Consider the following 9782-nt stretch of genomic DNA (forward strand, 5'->3'; position numbering starts at 1 on the left):
TGAAACCCTGCCTCCTTTTGCCCATCAGATAGGGTGTATTCTGCATTGCTAAAGGAACCAAGCTAACGAGATTATAGTTTATCACTTTGGAAAATAAAACAGTACCACTGGAAGCATACAACTTGTACAGGAATGGTGATTGGCCATCTGTATGATCACTGGACTCTCCTCCTGAGATTGTTTAGGGGAAAGCACTCAGCCTTGCCAGCGCTTCCACATAGATGGGTCTGCATCTCCAAGCAACAGCCTCGAGCCATTTGACAGCCTGAATTTCATCTCAGCCAAGAGATGGCAGAAGAAAAGTCAGCCTTGGTGAGCAACAAATGTGCAAGATTCAAATTTGGTGTTTCAAATATCATGCATCGTCTTGTATTGAACTGTCTGTGTGGCTGGGTCTGGCTGCATGGCAAAAATTTGCATTATTCAGGATTTTCCCCAAAGGCTGCCATCATATCACACCACCAGATGTGGGGTGTCAGAGGTAGACAGTCTGCAGAGGGGAAAACCTCTGCAGTAGTCCTCATTACTGATCCTGTGGACACCTGTAAGAAGAGTTGTGGAGTCCACTTGCTTCTCCCCACCTCTGGAGCTGTTTCCCACCACTTTTCCCCCCTGCCTGTTTCAGTGCCTGTTTCTGCCAGTTTTAAAAAAGTAGTTTCACGGTTGCATTTCTTTATCTTTGTTCTGCATGAAATCCCCTGCTATGCAGAGCAGACAGTGCTGCCAGAGAGAGAGAGATCTCTGGAAAGAAAGAGTATTCCCCCACTGCCATCGCTGCTGGGTAGTGCAGGGGCTATCTCAGCAGCCCTTAACTACTAGCTCAGCAGTAGTTCCAGTGCAGCAAGAACAGTTGTTAGCACACCGTGCCTCTACGGTGGGCTTAGTGTGTAAGGATTTAACCAGTTGTGGTTTGTTTCCTTACTGATGCGCTACAGGTCTGGTTTATGGGGTCAGGGAATACAGCAGCACAGAGCACGTAGCTCCTTTCAGCCCTTCTGTGAGGAGGTTTTGCTTTTTGCCACCAGCAAAGTTGGGTGAAAAGGGATTGGGGACCCCAAAGCACCAAAGCCAGGGGCACGAGCCCCAGCACCACGTATGGCATTGCTCCCAGCTGGCTGTCAGACAGCACGTGGGCTGGTGTTTCTGCGCTGGAAATTCCTGTCATTTATGGACTTTTGACTCAGTTATTTTTGGAAAACATTAGCTCTAGCTTGGAGTCCTGCCTAACGACTCCTGCTGGAGCATTGGTAATTCTCTCTGTTTGGGGAATTCAGAGGCTTCCCTCTCCTGTGTATAAGTTTTATTCACGGGACCTGGTGCCAATCTAAGAGCTAATGGTGGTGCCAGTTTTCCATTAGAAAGCTAACCGTAATCCCCCCTTCTCGCTTTATCCAAACAAACCTGGCGTGCCACATTCCTCCTGTTGTCTGGTGTTACAGCAGAGAAACAACCCCAGGAAAGCTTAAGTGTGATGTGGAAAGAAGCAGAATACTGGAGGGGAAACTCAGAGGTGTTCAGCTCTGGGAAAATCTGGAAGTCTGGTGCAAAACTCCTGCTGCTGGTGATGGCAGTCCTGGTATTCCCTGGGGTCACAATTTGAGGGCAAATGCTCCCGTGAAGCTCCTGGAAGGTCCCTTTGGGGTTGAGGGTTAGAGGGCAGAGAGGAATGAGAGTAGTTCTGTTTGTTGCCAGCATCACATTTGGCAGAAAGGTCTTCTGGATTAGACCCTTCCCATTTTCTTTATGTTAAACAGTGCTTATGCTTTGCTAGAAGCCCCTAGAAATTTTTTCCTTTGGTTGATACTTCTGCAAGAAGGAGCCTTTTCTGAGCCCAATAATAACTTTGGGCTTTACAGACAGCTTGTTATCGTTCTTTCCTCCAGAAGCTATGGATATTTATGATTATTCTTAATCAGTTTTTAAAATTATTATTATTATTATTTTAATTTATTTCAAAAGTGTGCTAATGCCAAGCTGGGAAGCCCTGGGAGGTAGCTTCCCCTTGGGGACTCTCGCGGTCTCCGCGCCCTCAGGTCAGGAGCAGTGTTTAAAATCCCGGAGTTTTCAACATGAATACCTGTGGGCCCTTTCTTTTCAGTTCACAGCTTTTAAAGAAGTGTCTTAGAAAGACTTTTTTCCCCATCTTCACAGAAAAAGACGAGTTTCTCACCTGCAAGTCGAGAACTGAAGAATTTAAGATACTCCAAATACCTTAGCGCAAGTTTCAAAGCTGAGTGTTGAATTAAAGGGCTTTTCCTTCTCCTCTCCCCCATACGTCTCAGATGAAGCATGTGGGATTTCTCAGCACGGCTGAGGTTTCCGTGGTTCATCCTTGCCAGCCCTCCTGCAAACACCACTGTCCTGCTTGAGTTCTGCACTGGGGGCTACTGGATGGCAGTAGGATTTGAGGATGAAATGGTGGGAAGCTGCTGAAACCAGGTCTCAGCTGGTGCAAAGCCCTGGAGCATCTTCCCTGCCCACGCTGGGGATCTGACCGCAGGTGCCCACATTGGTTTGACCTGCTGTAAATGAAACCTGCATCCCGAGGGCTGACTTTCGCCCCGGCAGACACCCGTCCCGCATCCCCGGTAATGAATGGGAGGCTGCAGAGCGCCTGTCAGGGCAGAATTTGCCCTTCAGTGTCAATAACTTCTCCGACGGCCTATTTACGCTTTCATCTCCCGGCTCTTACTGCTGATTTATGCAGCTTGCGGAGCTTAGCGATGTGGCAGCTGCAGGGAGGAGGAGATGAGAACCAGAAACCCCGCAGGCTTCCTAGGAGCCGTGTTCCCCAGCAATAAATCTCCGATGGAGGAAAGCCCGCTCTGATCCCCCATGCGTGCTCTGCTGTGCCGCTCCTGCAGCGGGGACGGGACCCAACACCCAGATGCCGCTCTCCGAAAAGAGACGTGCCTCTTTGTTCCTCTCCTCCCCGGCTTTCCAGCAGGCTGGAGCCAACAACTGTTGGCTGGAAGATGCCGTTGGCTCGCCCGTCTCCTGCCGTATTCAGCTGTCAGCAGCTCCCACCAAGAGGCATTCTTCCTCCGTCACGCATGAGCACGCGCGTGTAGAGCTCCCCAGGGACGGGCTGGAGCGCGTGGGGATCACAAAGGAGCGGGGACCACAAAGAAATGCCATATCTGCCAAGCCCGAGATGGGGGGTACAAATTGCGGCCGATGGAGATGTGCTTCGCCCCATGGAGCTCGTGGAGCTGGGCTGCGAATCTCACCCTGGGGGCTCCGGGATGTCTCCGGCACTGCCGTGGGACGCAGGAGACGTTTTCTCCTTGTGTTGTGTGAGTGAGAGTGGTGGAAGCGGTGGGCAGGATGAGGTTAGGTGATTGCTGTCCCTAAATAAGGTGTGCTGCCTGTCACCTGCACCCGCCGTCACCCTCCTGGTGGTCCCTGGTGGATCACAGGGTGGTGGGATGGAGCTCACCTCACTGTCTCCTCCTAGGACACATCAGTTCAGGACGGGGATGTGCCTCAGCCATGCCCATCTATTTTCATTACTTAAATGAAACAGGAGGGCAGCAATAATGTCCTTTAATGGGGAAACACAGTGACGGAGCACAGCAGAACTAATACCACACACACCACTTGTTGCTGTGACTGTTCCCTTTCCCATTCTCCTGAATTACCTACCGAGCATCTCCTAAATTTGCTTGCATACTAAAATAACTGAGTAATCAACTTTTTTTTTTTGTTTGTTTTTCAAGGAAATGCGTTTTTCTCTAAATTGGAAGGCCTTCTCCCATTTGTGGTTTTCTTTATCAGATTACCAATTTGTTTTCCCAAAGGGATTACAAGCTATATACCAGGATCTCTATGCAGGGGAGCAGATAAACAAATGAAACATGCAAATTGCTTGAATTTTCAGTGGGTTAAAATAAGCTGTAGTGAAAAAAAAAAGTTTTTTGTTTTGTTTTGTTTTGTTTTTTTAACCGGCTTCTTACTGAATGAACAGTCTGGCTTCTGGCATCTGAACTTTTAACATGGAAAGGAAAACCTACAGCTGTTAGCACAGAGGCTGGCAATGTTTTCTCTCCTTTCTGGTGTTGTTAGATCTCTCACCTCCTGGGGTGGGTTTGCTTGGGCCCTCACCCCATCTCCTGACACTTCCCCATGGCCTTCTCCTATCTGCCCTGCAAATGGGAGAGGGTTTGTCTCAGAGCGAAAAAGCAGTTCTGTCCAAGCAGAAGGATGTCCATCCAGGAGGATGTTTCAAGGAGGACGTCTCTGGAGAGGATCCTAGGGAAGGTTTTCTTTCCTCCAATGGGGAATTTTGGTGGTGCTGGTGAGAAACGTGGGGTTTCATCTGCAGCCACCATGTGTCACCTGCCAGGTTTGGTTTGTGGGGTTATACATGGCCCAAGAATGGCCTTGGCAATGCTGGTGTGGGTCCCACGTGCACGTGGCACTCACAAGGTGACAGGGATAAAACATTTTTCCCACTACAGACTTGCTATCCACATCTAAACCAGAGGTGGCATCTGTAGACCTGGCTATGGATGGGGTGCAGATGGTCCATATCGTGCCTCCTCCTTCTGGCTGCTGAAAATCACCAGAGGCTCCCCTGGGACTGGGATTTAACACCCGGCTCGTGCTCAGGATTGCTCAGCTTGTGCCCTTCAGCTGTTCCTGCTCGTGGTCTGTCCCCAACAAACCCATGCTCGGGGTGTGCACCTCCAGCAGCACAGGGTTGAAGACCCTGGGAACACCCAGAAGAGGCACAGGGCTTCCCCCAGGTACTCCTCAGCTTGGGTAAGGGAAGGAAACCCCTCCTTCTGAGTCCCAAATCTAGGCTTTGGGGTCGGGGCTGTCCATTTATAATAATCTGTAGGCTCACTCTGCTCTTCTAGAGAAGAGAGCTGGCACGGTTTCAGTGCAGAAGTTGAAGTTCAGGGTTAAGAAACCAAGCGGAGTTAGCACCCTGCTGATTTCTGATTCCCGAAGGCCTTCAGTCTATTAATTTCTGAGAAAAAAAATAATAAAAGAAGGTGAATTGAAATAAAGAAAAGTGGTGCAGTCCAGCCCGAGCCCCATGCCTGGGGAGCCGGGAAAAATGCGTCCCATCTCTTGGTGCGATGCCACGAGGCAGGCAGAGCTCATCCATCATGCTGAGGCACGCACCCCAGCCTTCTAATTAGCAAATATAACCGGGGGTTTTGGAGCTCAAACTGGTTCTGACCTGTATTTTTTAATTAAGGCATTTTTTAATATAACCCCTGCTTCGGGTCATCTGATAATACTGATCTGGATGTAATGCCTAACCTTCTTAACCCAAGACTGTTACTTCTGCACTTTAATGCCAGTCCTACAGAAACATTACCCCGTAAATTAGACGCCAGGTACTCAGAGGAGCAGGGCCAGCTGCGCATTATAATGCTTTTAAGGAATAATTGGATGGGCCCTGATGATGGGCTCCCAGCTGACGGTCTGAGGCCTCCTATAAAAGCACAAAATGCTTATGTTTTTCTTGTTAATGCTGTCTCGTTCCTGCTTGGTCTGTTCGCCATGGGGTCAGAAGGGGGTCCTGGCTTCCCCTTGGCAATCCCACGCGTGGTGGCAGCTTGCACCGAGCAAGGTCCGTGCCTGCAGGTACCATCCCTGATCTTTGCTCTCTGCCAGCATCCCAAATGCCCTCATGGTCACCTATTCCCCTGGTTTCTTGGAAAGCCATGAGGAATTGGGGTTTCTGTGGGTCTGGCTTTGGCTGCACAAAGTCCCTGAGGCAGCAGGCGAGGCTGAGCTCAGATGTTTGATAAGCTTTGCCTGCACAAAAGCCTGGTGGAGGAGATCCTTGTTCCTATTAGCAGATAGAGCAATTGATGAAGTCAGGGGATTAACAAAACAAAACTGAGCACTGTACGGTTTTATGGGAGCCTTTTTATGGGTCTTTACTTATTCTGTGTTATTCTGTGCATAGCAGAATTGCAGGGAGAAATGCTAATTCAGTGTTTTATATAGGGGAAACAGCATGCTAAGTGCATTCCTTAAGTCTGTCCAGAAACCACCTCCTGCAAAAATTCATGAAAAGCACATGTAATGCCTTGTCAGGCTTGGCTCTTTTATCTGGGATAGCTAAAATATTTTCTCTAGAGGAAGAAAGGTTGCAGGCTGGCTTTTTTCTTTGCCTCTTTCTGGATAAAGATCTCCCAAAGGTGGGGAAAAACACCCTGCTGCGTCTGAGAGGCAATAAGGGGCTCTCAGCCCCTCAGTGCCCAGTGGTACCAGGGGATTATAAGTGGTCTCTGGGGTTGCATTTCATTTCTCTGTCACTTGTGAGCAGGCTGCTCGTACTGGGAGTTGTTTCCTGCCCACCAGTTCTTGTAACATTCTTAGGAGTGACCAGCACGGTGTAACGAGGCAGAGAAAAATTTCCTTGACATCTTAAAAAAAATAAATAATTGAATGAAAGAGCCTCAACACTCCAAATCATTCCCACCAGCTCTCCAAAGCACAGCGGTTCAAACATTCGTGGCTCAATTTACCACCTATCTGACGAAGGCAGGAGTGTTTATGACACATTCTCTGCATTCCCATGCTGGAAGTGCTGTAAAATTGGACTTTTCCCCCTTGTATGCGATGCAGAGAATGACTCACATCTGGAAAATTTACCTTACAGCTCAGCACTGAGCTCTCCTTATAGCATCTTACCTAAAGGAAAACTCTGGCACGGCCGGATCCTGGGCACGGCCACACTGACGATGTGGGTGTGCAAATGAGCTGTGGTGTAATTAGGGTTAGTTCAAGGCGGGGTAATGGCAAAAAACAGAGAGACATGGGCTTTTGTGGGGACTCTGCAGGCTCTAGCAAGTGAGAACTGGTAAAAAAGACATTAGGTGATGCTGAAGGGTCCTGTGGTCGTGGTTATCCGTGCCCAGCATGGCTGGGTGAAAGCTGTTTGTAACTGCAGCCCAGCCAGCTACAGGGATGTTGAGCTGAAGGCACGATGTCTCCATTGGGTTGGTGCTTTTTAAAGATGAGGGTTTTATCTATTAGAGTGGACGTCCAAAGGATCTTGTGCATTTGTTCTCAGCTTTCTCTCAGGTTTGTGTCTGTCATGCAGAGGTGGATTACAAGTTATTGGACTTGATGTAGGAATTTCTGGGTGAAAAGCACGACCTGCCCTAATGCAAGGGGCTGTGTGTTTCTAATGATTTCTTCCTGCTTCCAAAGCTTCAGATTAACTCGGTGTCCTTTCCCACAAGCTGGGAGCCGAGCCCAGGGGGTGACGTTCCACGCGACTCACCAGTTAATTCCACCTTCGTTCCTGCATGCCGCTTAATTGTGAGGTCTTAATTGGTCCTGATGCCTTGCAGTGGCCTCACTGTGCAGAAAGAAGAATCTCTCCTTTCCCAAACACCCTCTCCTCTCAAGACAGCAGCCCCAGCTTCCCATCAAACCTGCCCTGTATACAGCACTACTGCTCTTCCATCTCCAGCGTAGGTGCTCCTGTGCCTCCTGGTGCTATAGGAGGGTGTCACGACTCGTTATGTCACATCAGGTGATGTGGCAGAGCAATACGAGCTCATCTGATGTGGCAGCAGCCGTCCTGAAATTAAAGAAAAAGGTTCTCTGTGCAACAAAGAGCACATCTGTTTCGTGGCACAATTCAAATTAACATGGGGGAATTTGCTGCATCTCGGGTGTCTTCCACAGTGACGTGCCACATAGAAATGCAGCCATGGAAAGCTTTTTATGAAAGTTCATCAACCAGAGAGGTTTAAAATCACCTCTTTTTTGTTTTTTAATAATAAAAAAATTCTGATGTCAGTTTCCTACCTTTGGCTGATTCTGCCAAATTTGCGCTTGTGCTGATTGTGGTTTTATGAACAGGGATTGCAGGGCTGTGAATCTCTATACCGATGTCGCACCTTGGGACCTGCTGGAGGCTACGGAGGGGACTGACAGTGCTACAACGTGAGCTGAACTGCACAAACCAGGAGCTGGGCAGGAGGATCTCCTGGGGAATTAAAAGCTTAATCCCTGAGGATGCGACACGGGCCATTTCCAAGGCGAGGAGGCACGGGGAGGCTGCTGCTTGGGTTGCAGAGATGTCTTTAAGCCTGCTCCAGATGGCAGCCTGGCCTCACAAAGCTCACTGTCTCCCTTGCAAAGACAAAGCTGGAGGGAATAAGGGTCTGGTGGGGGCCTGGAGGAGAGGGTTTCACCCCTTAAACCGTGGCCTGTGTTCCCCTAGCTGTCACCAGGTGCTTTGCTGAAATCATTGCGGCACATCCCCTGTGTCAAAGAGCAATAAAAAGCTCTCCAAGTACTGTTTTTTTCCCCTCCTCTTAATCACAACTGAGTATATCTCTTGTGTGGCTTAAGTGTGGAAAATAAGTTTTGAGCCTCCCCGAGATCTGCAGAGATTTCAGAACCCAGCAAATCATCCCTGCAGGGACTTGGGGCAGAGTGAGTGACACTCGCCCTCCTGTGCCTCTGTTTCCCCGCTTGTTGTGATGACAGCAATGACACGAGGGGGTCACCCCATTCACTGCACAGCCCGTGGTGTGCCCAGAAGACTACGTATGTGCAGGCTGTGTGCGCATGCAGGGTGAGCCTCAGCTTGGCTTATTGCTGTTAGGAACTGGGAAACTCTTTGAAATGGGAGGAATTTGCAATGCTCTAAAATCCACACGAAAAAATGTCTTTCTCGATTTGGTCTCGGTGGTATCACCACGTTCAAGTGGCTGCTCAGTAGGAGTAAATACAATTAGGGTTAAGGTAGGAGAGACCAAGCAAATAAATCCAGCATGTTGAAATTCAGTTTGAAGGAAGGGCACTAAACAAAATAATTACTCATCTGGGTGAGGAGGGTAACTGGAGGCACCAGGTGAAACCAGCAGGAGCCAAGGGTGAGACAGAACCTGCTCCATTTCTATCTGAGAATGTGTTTCTTTATTTTTGAAGCTGTTTCACCACGTCTCAACCCTTTTCATTTCACTTCCCCCCTGTTCCAGCCAGGCTGAAGCTCTGAATACACCTTAGCAGGTTTTGTTCATGGGGGTCACCCCCAAAAGAGTTGGGGGGCAGAACAAGAGAGCATCCTGCCTCCGCTCCCATGGCAAACCTTAACTTTACGCTCAGCTCTCACCCGTGTGGCTGCCCCAGCCTGGAAGAGGAGTAGCTGAAGCCGTGGTTTTGGCAGGAGCTGGCTGTTCCCTGCTGCCCTGTGGTGGGCTGGCATCTGCGCCCACCTGCCCTCCCACCTCCCCCAAGGGAAAACATCAAAACATTTCTCCATTTTCACTCCTGCTACTCTGACCATTCCCCTCGTCCTTGCTGGGTGGCTTGTGGTCTGCATGGGGTTGTGTTGTACCCTATGATATACAGAAATACTGTGGCTAACACCCAGTTTTCTTATCAAGCCCTGTGTGGTTTCCTTCTCCCCTGTTCCCTCCAGGCTCCCAGGGTTTGGCTCTGGGAGGCAGCTGGAGGCAATCTAACAGCTCCCTGCCTTAAAGAAGTGGAGGTTTCCCTTTTTTTATCATCTTGCTCTTGTCCTGCACTCCCTCTGTTTATCTCGTGCTGGCTTCAGCGCTCGTTGGACCTGGCAAAAAAGAGATCCAAAAAAAACACTGAGCAGTTTTCTGCTGGGCTCGTGAGCTAAAGCAGCTCCGAGTGTCTGGACGAGGAGCCCATCTCTGGAGCCTGTTGCTATTCGCGTTGCTGGCAAAGCTCCTGCTGACTTCAAACGGGAGCAGGCCCCGAGCAGGACCCGTGGTGCGTGTCCTTCGGCTGCCCCGAAAAGGCTGCCCCAAATTTACAGCGGG

At 49.5% G+C, this 9782-nt stretch overlaps 1 long non-coding RNA gene across 1 annotated transcript; it reads left to right on the forward strand.

Moving 5' to 3' along the window:
• The first annotated feature begins 5441 nt into the window (after positions 1-5441).
• Positions 5442-8483, forward strand: LOC310901651. Its single transcript, XR_014585976.1, has 2 exons — positions 5442-5587; positions 7843-8483. It is a non-coding gene; the product is annotated as an uncharacterized lncRNA (long non-coding RNA).
• The last annotated feature ends 1299 nt before the right edge of the window (positions 8484-9782 follow it).

The sequence above is a fragment of the Anser anser genome, assembly GCF_964211835.1.
Source record: "Anser anser genome assembly, chromosome: 6".
NCBI lineage: Eukaryota > Metazoa > Chordata > Aves > Anseriformes > Anatidae > Anser > Anser anser.